At 52.2% G+C, this 12,353-nt stretch overlaps 1 pseudogene; it reads right to left on the reverse strand.

The window, feature by feature from the left end:
- Positions 1–1,642: 1,642 nt before the first annotated feature.
- On the reverse strand, positions 1,643–3,399 carry LOC124655943 (annotated as a pseudogene).
- Positions 3,400–12,353: the final 8,954 nt, after the last annotated feature.

The raw sequence follows: 12,353 nt of genomic DNA on the forward strand, positions 1-12,353 counted from the left end.
ATATTGTCCATACAAGTAGGGCAACGCAATAAACCTTATATTCTGGAATTTTTCTCAAAAAACTATATGGCTTATATATAGGAACAGAGGGAGTATTTGATTAGATAATCTGTTTACAGAAATTACACATATGATCACCACAGAAGACAAATATTTGCGTCAAACAACTTTGCACAAGGAATCTCACAAGAAGTAAAACTACAAGTTCACCCTTCGTGAAACCTGTGCCTTGCCGAAACATCGTCCATCTTCCTCCACCGTCACCATGGTAGCACCGGGAAAGAGGCGAACAACCGTCACACCTAGATCTGGGAGAGCACCATCGCATCCAATGATTCTTTTTGAGCCGATGAACCGGGTTGTCGCAGAAGACGAGCCCGAGACTTCGTGGCACGTCGGCCAGGGATCTTCCCCGTGGTCACCAGATCTCAACGCTGCCATCTTCCCCAGACTCAGTCGAAGAAGACGAACGCCACCGCGTGCCGTCATCCACACACCCAACTGCCAGACACCACACACAACTGCAACAGCCAACGCAACCGTCACCCGCGAGAGTGTCGAACGCCAACCACCAGACACGAGTATCACCAGATCCGAAGACCGGCAAGAATACCAGGCCACCTGCCCCCCGATGCCACCGATTGGAGCAACGCCGGTATGGAGAAAAAACAGAGGCAAATTATTCCGACGCAGCGCAGTCTCCTCCATAGAACAGCGCCCCAAGAAAACACTTCGCCAATCCTAACTACTGGCCGGAGCTGATACTCCGGGGTCCCCACCCCCTCCCGTCGCCAGAGCGGCCGACGGAGGAGGCAGGACCCGCGGCTAGCCGCTGTAGTTCGGCGGCAGAGATCGCCTCAGAGCGGTTCCTGGTTTGGGAGCGGTTTCTGTCAGCGGAGATAGGAAGAACGCTACACTTTGAACTGTTTGTCCTTCTGTTATTGGGAACTTAAAGTATTTTATGATCTCACAAAGCAATGGAACATTTGTCAATTTGCACTGTGTTAGTAAAAACCTTACATCCGTTGGAAAAATTGACTGTTGACTTTCATTGTAATCTGTGGAGCTCCTTGTCCTTCGCTGCTGTTGTTGAGAACTCGAAGTCTTTGATGATCTCACTGAGCGATGGAACATTTCTCAACTTGTAAGGTGTTGTTAATAACTTACCTTTGTTGGATTTTTTTGACTATTGACTTTCCTTGTGAGCACTCTGCAGAACTGTTTGTCCTATGCTGCTGTTGTTGGAAACTCAAAGCCTACGTTTCTCAACTTACACGATCTTGCAAAATCCTGCTCCCTAAGGGCTTGAAAAGTATTGGAATGGATTGGAGCAAATTTTGATTTGCAAGGGATTTGATACCCCACCTCAAATCTCACCTAACTGTACAAGGCCTACCTGTGCTGGAAAATTTGATCGTTGCCAGATTCTGCTTGACTTTCCACTCTGCAGAACTGCTTGTCTGCGTGATCTTCGGCTAAACTAACTTTAATCGGTATATAATTTGCCGGCTGAACTTTGATCGGTATATAATTTGCAATGCACGAATAAATGTAGACTATACAGTGAAATACAAGCAGCAATAATTTTTTTGACGCCCTTTAAAAGTGCATTCCCTTGTGATTTTATAATGTTCAGTAAATCATCTAATGGAATCATTCTGCAAGTATTTTTCTGAACAACCACTAGCATGAATCCACTGCTAAACATTTTAAACCCATTTTCCCCTTTTGTCTTCAGAAATTTGTGTCGAGTGAATCAGTGGAAGCAGAGAGCACGCTCTTGACGAACTGGCGGGGCCGGCAGACAGCCGCCAATGGCGTCGCCATTGGCATCGTCAGCCCAGCACCTTCGGCCATGTCGACGGTACAACCTTCATCAACATCCCACTCGAAGCATTGCAATAGTGCTGCCAGTGTCAGGGGAACCAGGCGCATCGCCAGTCCCTCGCCGGGGCACCGCCTCCGGCCAAGCCCAAACGGCAGCATGGACACGGTGACCGTGTCTCTGTCCATGAACCGCTCTGGCCTGAACTCCTCCGGCGCATTCCAGATATTGCTGTCCCGGTGGATCGCCCACGCGTTGACGAGGATCATCGTGCCACGCCGGACGCGGAAGCCGCCCACCGTGCAGTCCTCCATTGACTCGTGCGCTGGGATGACCGGGGCAGAGCCGAAGGGTTTCCTTGACGACGCATTGCAGGTAAGGGAGGTTGGTGATGTCCGACTCCTCCACTAGCCGGCCGGTGCCGACAACGGCGTCTATCTCGGCTCTCGCCTTCTTCATCGCCTCCGGGTGCGTCAGCAGCTGCGCCATCGCCCACTCCGTGGTCAGCGCCGATGTGTCGGTGCCGGCGCCGAGCAGTACCTGGATGTCAACGTGGACATATTGCAACCATATTGTCACAGGCCAAACGGGATGGTGGTGTCAGAACGCAGTTTGCAGAAGAGGGTACTCACCAACACGATGCCTTTGACGACGGTGTCAGTGTAGTACTCTGGATCGGTTTGTTGATGTTCCATGAGCACGTCAATCACAGCCTTCTTCTTAACGTCCCGGCTACCAGCGTCGCGCGTTCGCCGGTGGTCGTCGATGAGGCCAGTGGCGAACGCGTCACGCCTCGACTGCAGATTCGCCATCGCTGCCTCGACGCCGCGGACGCGGTCGACCCACCGCAGCGCCGGAAAGAAGTCCCCGACGCTGGGCACGCCGCTCACCGCGAACGTCTCCTCGACGATCTCCTGGAACATGTGCACGTCGCCGGCATGCCGGCGTCCGGTGATCGCGCGCAGCATCACGTTGAGCACCAGCTCGAAGAGCTTCGGACGGAGGGTGATGACCCCCCTGCTGGCGGCTACGGCGTCATGGAGCAGGGTCTCGACGAGGGACGCGACCTCGGAGTGGCGTTCGGCGGCGAGCGCGCCGAGGCGGGAAGAGGAGAAGAGCTCGGCCGCGAAGAACCGGCGCAGGCCGCGCCAGTGGTCCCCGTAAGAGACCCACACGACGCTGGTGCGCCCGTACCCGAGGTGCTCCCCGGCGAGCACCTGCGGCCTTCCTGCCAGCACGGCATCGTTCGCCGTAAAGCACTCCTCGGCTGCGGCGTGCGATGACACGAGCAGCGCCCGGCGCATGCCCAGCCTGAGTGACAGGAGCGGCGCCGCGTTCACCGCCGGGGGCCCGGCGAGCGCGGCCAGCGAGCGGTGCAGCGGCTTCTTGAGAAGGTGGAGGTGGCCGAGCAGCGGGAGAGACGGCGGGCTGGGAGCGCTGCCGCTCCTGTCCCCACGCCGTTGCCTCAGCCGAACAAAGACGACGACGGCACCGGCGATGATGAGGAGTAGGATGAGGAGGACGCCGCCGGTGGGCATTTCCTCCGCGGTTGCGTCCGTGGATGGAGTCGTCATTGCTGGCACCGCCTGGCCCTTGCTACGACACGTAGTTCAACTATGGTAGAGTAGCCTTGGCAAGTAGGCCACTGAGATCCCACGCCTGCAGCCTGCAGGAAGGGAATCGTCCGCCAAGACCTTGTCGTCCGCACATGCGAGGACAAACTACTCTTGGTAAGCTGGTGTTTTCCATGGAATGGTAAACGTCCTGGGATTCATCTTTCTTGGATTGATGGAGATAGATCGCTAGATTGCCATTCTTGTTCCGAGTGGAGGATTGCTCGAGTTAACCAAATTCGATTCTGCAGAGATAAACGGCATAGAAAAATTCTCGCCGGCAGCGGCAGCAAATAAGATCGTTTCTGCATCGGGGGCACAGACAAATGGAGGACGAGCTCCGGTAAGCTCATTACTGTTAAAAATGTCAAAAATAACGGAAACACCTAGTTAAGCCACACCATTTTATTTTAATTAGTAAGATCTAAACTTGTGGTTAAAATATGAGATGAGATTAAAAGATCTTATTTTAATTAGTAAGATCTGTCAAGAGTGGGCAATGAGGCTTTGCTCAAGGCTGTTATCCAGACAATTCTAGCATTTGTTCAGGTAAATAGCCATGGAAAAAATAGCGCGCTATTTCGACGCTTAATAGCACGCTATAACGCTTTTAGACAGCCCGCGTTACATTATTTCGCGCTATAGCGTATTTTTTGGCTGACGCTATTTTATTATAGCGCGCTATTTTTTTTCCTTGGTAAATAGCCCTCATGCGACGTCATTAAGGCGAATTGTCAAGGAGCGACATCGTTGGATAGAATAGCTCCCGTGCGGCGATTTTGGTGGCAGAAACCGCTCCTGTGCGACGGTAGGGCTTAACCGTATGAGACAGGTTAATAGTGGGAATTATGTGTGTCTGGCAGGACCCGCAACTTATACACATCAGCATTGGACCCACATGAGCTCCTCTGAGCATGGGACCCACCTCTTGTCCACCTCACGTCACGGGACCCGCAGCTTATCCACGTCAGGACATGGGACCCACAACTCCCAACTGGTACAAGACATAGCCATCTCACGCATGCGCAGGAGCCATCCCCGCGACCGTTCCGACCGTTGCATCCTCCACTACGGGAGAAACAGGCGTTGCCGTGCGACCGATCGCACGGCAAAGAGCCTATTTTGCACGGCAAAGGCTTTGCCGTGCGTCGACGCACGGCAACGTCTGCACGGCATTGTCCCCGACGGCAAAGACAACATTGCCGTGCGCCCGACCAACTTGCCTGGCAAAGGGCTTTTCCGTGCGCGCGTTGCGCTGCCGTGCGGCGGCCGCTTTGCCGTGCGAGCTATCGTTGCCGTGCGTGCGCTTCGTTGCCGTGCTGCTTTTCTTTGCCGTAGCGGCAGATCCTTTGCCGTGCGGCCACCCTTTGCCGTGCGGCAACAATTTGCCGTGGCGGCCACACTTTGCCGTGCGGCCACGCCCACCACGCACGGCAAAACTCCCTCCAGGCACGCCGGAGCAGCATACCAGGTCTACAGTGCTTGCGCCACGTGGCGCCTTTGCCGTGTGTATGCACACGGCAAAGTGACCAAATGTCCTTTGCCGTGTGCATACACACGGCAAAGGCCCCTGGTTTTTTCATTTTTTTCTGTTTTTCTTTAATCCCTGCATTTCAAAATTGCATTTCACATATATATAACATATACAACATATATATTCACCATAGCATCACCAAACACATGAACAACACCACAAATACATCGAGCACACATAGTTTATGCATAACAAGTGCAATGTCCACAAATACATCAAGTACAAGTGCAATGTCCACAAATACATCAACACACATCAAGTACAAGTACAATCCATAACAAGTGTAATGTCCACAAATCCATCAAGACCATGCCATCAACCTTATTGTCCTCCTCCGCTTCCGCCGGCCTCATTGTCATTGCCTTGTGAATAATTATCTATAAGGTTGATGGAATGAACATTTGCATTTGCATTTGCATATTGAACACTTGAACAAGTACAAGTAGCGGGTTGGGCACAAGAGGACTCACCGAGGTTCATGCTCCGGATGATGTTCATGTTGTTGACGGTGATAGGTGTCCCCGGGTCCGAGTGGGCGGTGGCGGCATCCACATGGAGTAAGGTGGAGGAGGAAGACTCCCCGGTGGAGAAGACAAAGCCGTCCGGCTCATCAGCCAGCTCATCCGTGCCTCGCTCGCCGCCGCATCATCTGCTGCCGCTGTTGCATCCGCCGCATCATCCGTGTCCGCCGCCGCCGGTACCTGCATCTGCCGCTCCATGTTCCGTGCGTGCTCCTCGGGCCGCTCGCTCCTTCGGCCGCCATCTCCTCCTACGTTGTGTTGCCGCGATGTCATTAACATTTCAATGGAAAGCATGTAAAGGAAATGTAGAGACCCGAGGAAGAACATACCCGTAACCGCTCGACAGCCTAGATCCGGAGCCCGTGGCCGGGGCTCTACCTCGAGCTGGCCGCTCTTACGACCACGACGGATCCGGCGGAGAGAGGGAACCCTCGCCGGGTCGACGCACCCGTCACCAAACCATAGGCGGCCATGCTTCAAGCCTTCTCCCGCAAGCACCGCGACCTCGTGGTCAAAGTCCTCGGCCTCCGGATTGGCCTCCTCGCCGTACTTCTGCTTGAACTTGGAGACATACGACGTGCACTCGGGTCTCGGATTGCGGGTTAACCCACACGGACCCCGTCTCGAGATCGTGCGTCTTCCTTTGCTTCATCTTCTTTAGCACGGCAAAGACGTTAGGCTTCGCTCCCGTCCCGACTTCCCGCAAAAGAGAACATGTAACCGAGTGAAGTGACACACCCTTGCGGAGTTAACAAATATATAACATGAATTCAAAGAATGAAGGAACCATTAATTTGCTCACCTCCTTCGCAGTGAAGAGAGATGGGGATGCTCGCCTTGGATATGCGATCCACCTCGCATCTCTCGCCCGCTTCGCCTTGCCCTCCTCGTGCTTCTTGAGGTACTCGGGGGCATGTCCACCACATGACCATCGCACGAAAGCACCTATCGTCGTTGCCGACGTACCGAGGAGGGTTCTACATGCACAAGATAAACCCATTATGGTAAAATAAACTACATGGCGATAAAGAAATCAATAACACATAAATGCAAATACCGCAAGTATCGCCACGGCCGCATGAGCGTGTCGCGAGCGTCCTCCTTACTCATGTGGACGAAGCGGTCGGCGTGCCGGCCGCGGACGCATTGAATACGTGCCTCGTAGTGCATGCCGCCACCCTCTTCCTTGCAAGCTGGTGTAGGACATCATCGCACGCATTCTCCTTGCCCTCGGCCCTCTTGAAGTATTTCTGCAACCATGCACATAGGTAAAACAAGGGGCATTAGTGCAATTATTGTGAACCAAGGAGAGTGTATGAATGGTAAGAAGTCAAAAGTCACGTACCTGCATTCTGGCAACAACCAAATCCGCCGCGGTGCCGCGGCCAAGAGGATCTTCCGCGAGGCTGTAGTGCGCCCACCTCCAAGCTACGTCGCAGCCACCGCAGGGGAAATTGACTATCCCAGGGAAATACCATCTAAGTAGGCCCCCAAGGATGTTCGAGTACCCACGTGGCGGTCTCTGCGTCGGGTCTTCAAACTCGGAACGAGCTGCACCATGAAACGACAACATCAATATGTATGTGATAATAATTTTGATAATGACAAAATTGCGATAACGAAATGCCAAAAAATAACATGTACCTCCTTCCATAGGGCACAAGAACAACGTGCTCAGTAGCGCCGGCTCTTCGACGAGGGGAGCTGTGTTATCCCACGCCGATATGGCTTCCTATCACGTGGCCTCAGCCTCTCCAAAGCCGGAACGTACCGGTAATCCTCCGGCTCACACCACTCTAGGCTTGGATCGGGATCGAACACTAAGTTCCCCAACCCCTCATCCTCCGAGAGGTCCTCCTCGTCCCCCTCCTCCTCCTCGGTCCTTCCCACCCCTCCTCCTCCTCGGTCCTCCCCACCCACCTCCTCCTCCTCGGTCCTCCCCACCCCCGTGGTGCTCCCTGGTCCTCCTCCTCGTCATCATCATCGGCTGCGGGAGGGGGCTAGGACTAGGAGTGAGTACCCGCGTCGCATTCTTCCTACGCGGCCGCCCCGTGGGAGCGACGGTGAGGGGGTAGTAGCTCGGCCCCGCCTCGAAGTCCCTACACCTACCAAGTCCTTGAGCTTCTTTTTAAGACCGCCACCCCTTTTTTTTGGCGGCATGCTTCAATCACCTGCAAACACAAATGAAGAGAGTGGTTTATTAGTACGCAATATTGCAAAGAGATAAATATTAGTGAAAGCAACGTAAATATAAGTAGATGAACATTAATGAAAGCAACAAATAATGCAAAAGGATGAACATTAATTAGTGGAAGCAACAAATAGCTACCATAGAGTTCTCTCAAACATAGCACGGAGTTCTTACAAATAACCTAGCTAGACAATCTCTATTACACGGAGTTATTACAAATAGGCTAGCCTCACAATTACTACTACATAGATCGGCAGCCTCGTGTCGCCATCCGTGATTGGACCGCGTGTCTCCTCATCGTCATCGGGCTCGGCGAACCAATAATCATCAATGAAACCTGGAGGTGGTCCATCCGCATCGAGGTCAATCCCTGCTTTGAACGCCTCGAGCAAACTCAGGTCTTCCGGGGCACAGACATCCTCGCCTTCATCTTCCGCATTGTCTCCATCCATGCCCGCGTCTTCTTGTTCATCGTCTACGACCATGTCATCGATAGTCGGCAAGCCGATTGTGAAATGGCCGGGGAGCCCTTCTTCCCGATAAAACTCGACACTCCTTGCCGCGGGGTCTACGCGGCGGTAATCGTCCTTGTTTGGCGGGGGCGGCCTATTGCGTGAAGGCACCGTCATCACGACATCCCATCCATGTAGACGTTTTGTCGGGTTTCGCACGCGTACGGGAGATAGAATACTTGAAAGGCCCGGGTTGCCAAGATGTACACATCCTCTCCCTTATAAACGGAGTTCCTTTCAACTTCGACCAACCCAATTTCAGGATCCCGTCTCACCCGACGTGGGTCAAACCAATGGCATTTGAAGACGACGGGATTTAGCCCTTTGTGAAACCCGTAATTCAGCTCGTATATACCCTCGACTCTTCCATAGTCATGGAGCCCATCATCACCTTGACATACCACCCCACTATTTATTGTCTTCGCGTTGGGCCGGCTTGTTGTGTATTGATGGGTCTGGAAGCGATACCCGTTCACGTCATAGGAGTTGAACGCTTCTACGGAATGGTCAAAGCCCCTAGCAATTTTTCTTAGCTCTGACTTCATCTCTTTGTCAGCTCTCTGCCTACAAGTTTAGCACAAGAAGTTTAGAACGAGAAATGACCGATAAATGTCGGAAGTGCTAGCTAATTTGGATAGAATAGTACCAAATTACAAAACCAGCTACCGAAACCGAAACCGCCTCCCTTATCGAAAATTTGCTTGGATTCTTCCTGGGTAGGCTCCCCGTGGGTATTCTTCCAATGTATAGCCTTGAATTTCCTATACCGATGAAAAGAGGAAGAGTTAGCCACGAACATACGAGTGAATGTTTGCGAATAATTAAATGGTTCGCACTTACTCGATGTACGGCTTCACTTCGACCATGGTGTTTAAGACATACGAGTGGATCAAGGTCCGCTCATGTAGGTCCGTTCGTACGGCTTCGAGCCACTTGACTTGCCACCAAGCCCCACGAAGATGCTAAGCTTGGGTACTTCTTCATTGTTGGCGGCATTGTAACGGAGGACCGGGTTGTGCTTTGTGGGAATGTTGGGATCATAGTGCTTAGTGGTGAAGTTTGCCACCTCCACGTTCAGGATCTGCTCGGCTATGGATGCTTCGATCTTTCATTTATTGCCAGCTCATTTGACGAAGCTTTTGTGTTTCTCTCTCGGGACCAAACCGCCAACGGCCCCAATTCGGGCCCCCTTTAAGCACTCCTCCGCGAGGTGCGGGATCATGTGTTGCATCGGATTAAAAACCCCGGAGGAAAGATCTTCTCCAGATCGCAAAGCAACACGGGTGCCTCTTCATCCAGCCTTCTCAATCACTTTAGTGTCTAACTCCCTAGCACAAATCCGGCGGAAGAAAAACTCAACCTCGCTAGCACTCGCCAAGTCTTCTCGTGGACATAGCCTCGAATCATCACCGGCATTATCCGCTCAAGCCATATGTGGTAGTCATGACTCTTCAGTCCTTGTACTCGCAGCGTTTCAATGTTCAGGCCCCTCATCCAGTTGGCTGCGAACCCATCGGGAAAAACAAGGAGTCCTTCATCCATTGGAAGACCTCCCTTTTTTGGGCCTTTGTGAGGCGAGAACGGAGCGTGTGGCTTAGTCCAAGTTTTTTTGGCACCATTAGGTGGCTGCATGTTCAACTCCGGCCTATCACACCACATTTCTTGATCAATTCGAGCCTTTATGTTATCCTTCGTCTTCTCGGTGTCCACAATCGTGCTCCAAATGGCTTCACCGATATTCTTCTCGGTGTGCATTACATCAATGTTATGCGGGAGCTCGAGAAACTCAAAGTAAGGGAGCTTCCATAAGCACGGCTTGTGAGTCCATTGGTGTGTCTCCCCATATCCTAAGAAACCATTCCCATCGGGGCTAGGCTGAAGAGCATCTAACTCGGCCTTGATTTCCGTTCCGGTCTTCGGAATTGGCTTCGAGCCACTGGACAACACGGCCTTTCTTGAAACTCTTTACATCACTCCCGTATGCATGCCTCCGCTCAAGGAACCGTCGAAGCTTCATCAAAGCATGAATACTTGCCTCCCTTGTTTAGCCGAAGAAAGTCACGGCTCGTCCGCACTGTGGGCAAGGCCACTTCCCATGTGTACACCACCCGCAGAACAAAGCACGTGCTGGCAGGTCATGCAGGGACATGTGGTACCACACATACATATCAAAGTACTCCTTCTTTGATGCGTCATATGTTCGGATCCCGCGACCTTCCCAGCCACGAACCAAGTCATCCACCAGCGGTTCCAGGTACACATTCATGTTCTTACCCGGTATTTGGGCCCTCGGGATTATCATCGACACAAACATGTTCTCCGATCTCATGCGGACGCCGTGGGGAGGTTCATGGGAATAACAAACACCGGCCAACAACGCGTATACTGCAGCCGACATACCATATGGATTGAACCCATCGGTTGATATCGCAATCGCTACGCTCCTCGGGTCACCCGCTTTCAATGGAAATTTCTTCACAAAGTTCTTCCATGCGAGTACCATCCGATGGATGTATCATCTTGTCGGTGTATCTGTTTCCTTCCACGGCCCACCTCATCTGCCGGGCGGTATCCTCGGTCATGAAGAGCCGCTGGATCCTCGGTAGAACCGGAAGATAGCGGAGGATATTCTTGGCAACCGTGGTCCGCCTCTTCCGACCATCACCATTGCGGTCTACCTCAAAGTACCTAGAGGAATTGCATTTGATGCAATAATTTGTGTCGCCGTGCTCCTCTCGAATAGCATGCATCCCTTTGGACAAGCGTGTATCTGCTGAGATGACATCTTAAGGTCATCGAGCAATTTGGTCGAATAGTAGAAGTTTTGCGGCAAGAGGTGCCCTTTCGGCGAGAAGGCTGCCTACGATGACCAGAAGTTCATCGAACCCATCTCTCGCACAAGTTCCTATGGCACTTCAAGGCCATAAAGCGAGCGATGGCATCTAGTTGGGTAACCTCTGTATTTTCATGTAGGGGTTTCTGCGAAGCAAACGAGCCTCATAGTACTCCTTTGTGTTTTCCTCCGGGTCCTCACTTGTCTCCGCATCTCCGAGGTGTCTCCACCTCTACATGAGAGCTTTCGGGCACATTACCATTAGCCAAGTTTTCTAAGCACCTATCAAAACCAGTGTCATATTCCCCCTAGGTTGAATCTGCCGCACCTCCTTCCTAGCACGTTTCTTTGCCTTTTCTCCATGGTAAGTCCAAATCCTGTAGGACGGTGTGAACCCAAACTTGATCGGGTGCATACTCATAGTTTCCTTGTCCTGTGCCTTTCGGTTAGCGCACTTACTACAAGGGCACCAAACACTTATAGGTCTGCTAGGGATGGCAAACACCCTATCCACAAGCCTGCTCGGTCTTTTCTCCCCATTCATCAAGTATAGTTCCACCGACCGATTCTGCCATCGTACATCCAGCCACGATTATCCATCCTCTAATCAGCAACAAAACGGACGAACATAGCATTTATATATCAAATAGGAAATAAATGCATCATATCTTTATTTTTTTACGCGTGCATCAACCCGAAACTCTACTAGGTGGGCTTCTAGCAGCCGCCGGATCCGTAGATTGAGTACGTTCTCCCAGCTCTACCCCGATCCGAGACAGAATTTCGGCAGCACCTCCCCGCTGCTCTCCCGATACACGTCTCGGCAAAAAGCCGAGAGGGGTGTGCATCCGGAGAACAACGGGGAGGCGCTACCGAAATCCTGTCTCGGATCGGGGTAGAGCCGGGAGAACGTACCCAACTACGCATCCGCCGGCCGGTCTCGATAAATGCCGTAAGAGTTACGGTTCATAATATGCGAGACCACTAATGCATATTTATCCGCGTAACCCTTACGGTCGGGAAGAGACGCCTAGGTATCGCGACAGACTTGGTGATCTAGACAAAAAGAAAACCTAGGTACATGTAAAGGTGGGAGGGAGATTTATACCCTAGACGCGTGAGAGAATCGCCGAAGAAGATCCGGGACGCTGCCCCCCGTCAAACACCCCTGCGACGCTGCCCCCCGTGTCCACCTCGAAGCATCACCTGCATACCGAGGAAATAAAATAGTCATGCAAGTGAACACGACTTTTTAAAAATAGTCATTGGTTGATTTCTATCGCTTCATATGGGATAGGATAGGACGGAAGCATCCAACTGCAAA

This window comes from Lolium rigidum, chromosome 5, assembly GCF_022539505.1.
Source record: "Lolium rigidum isolate FL_2022 chromosome 5, APGP_CSIRO_Lrig_0.1, whole genome shotgun sequence".
NCBI classification, from domain to species: Eukaryota; Viridiplantae; Streptophyta; class Magnoliopsida; order Poales; family Poaceae; genus Lolium; species Lolium rigidum.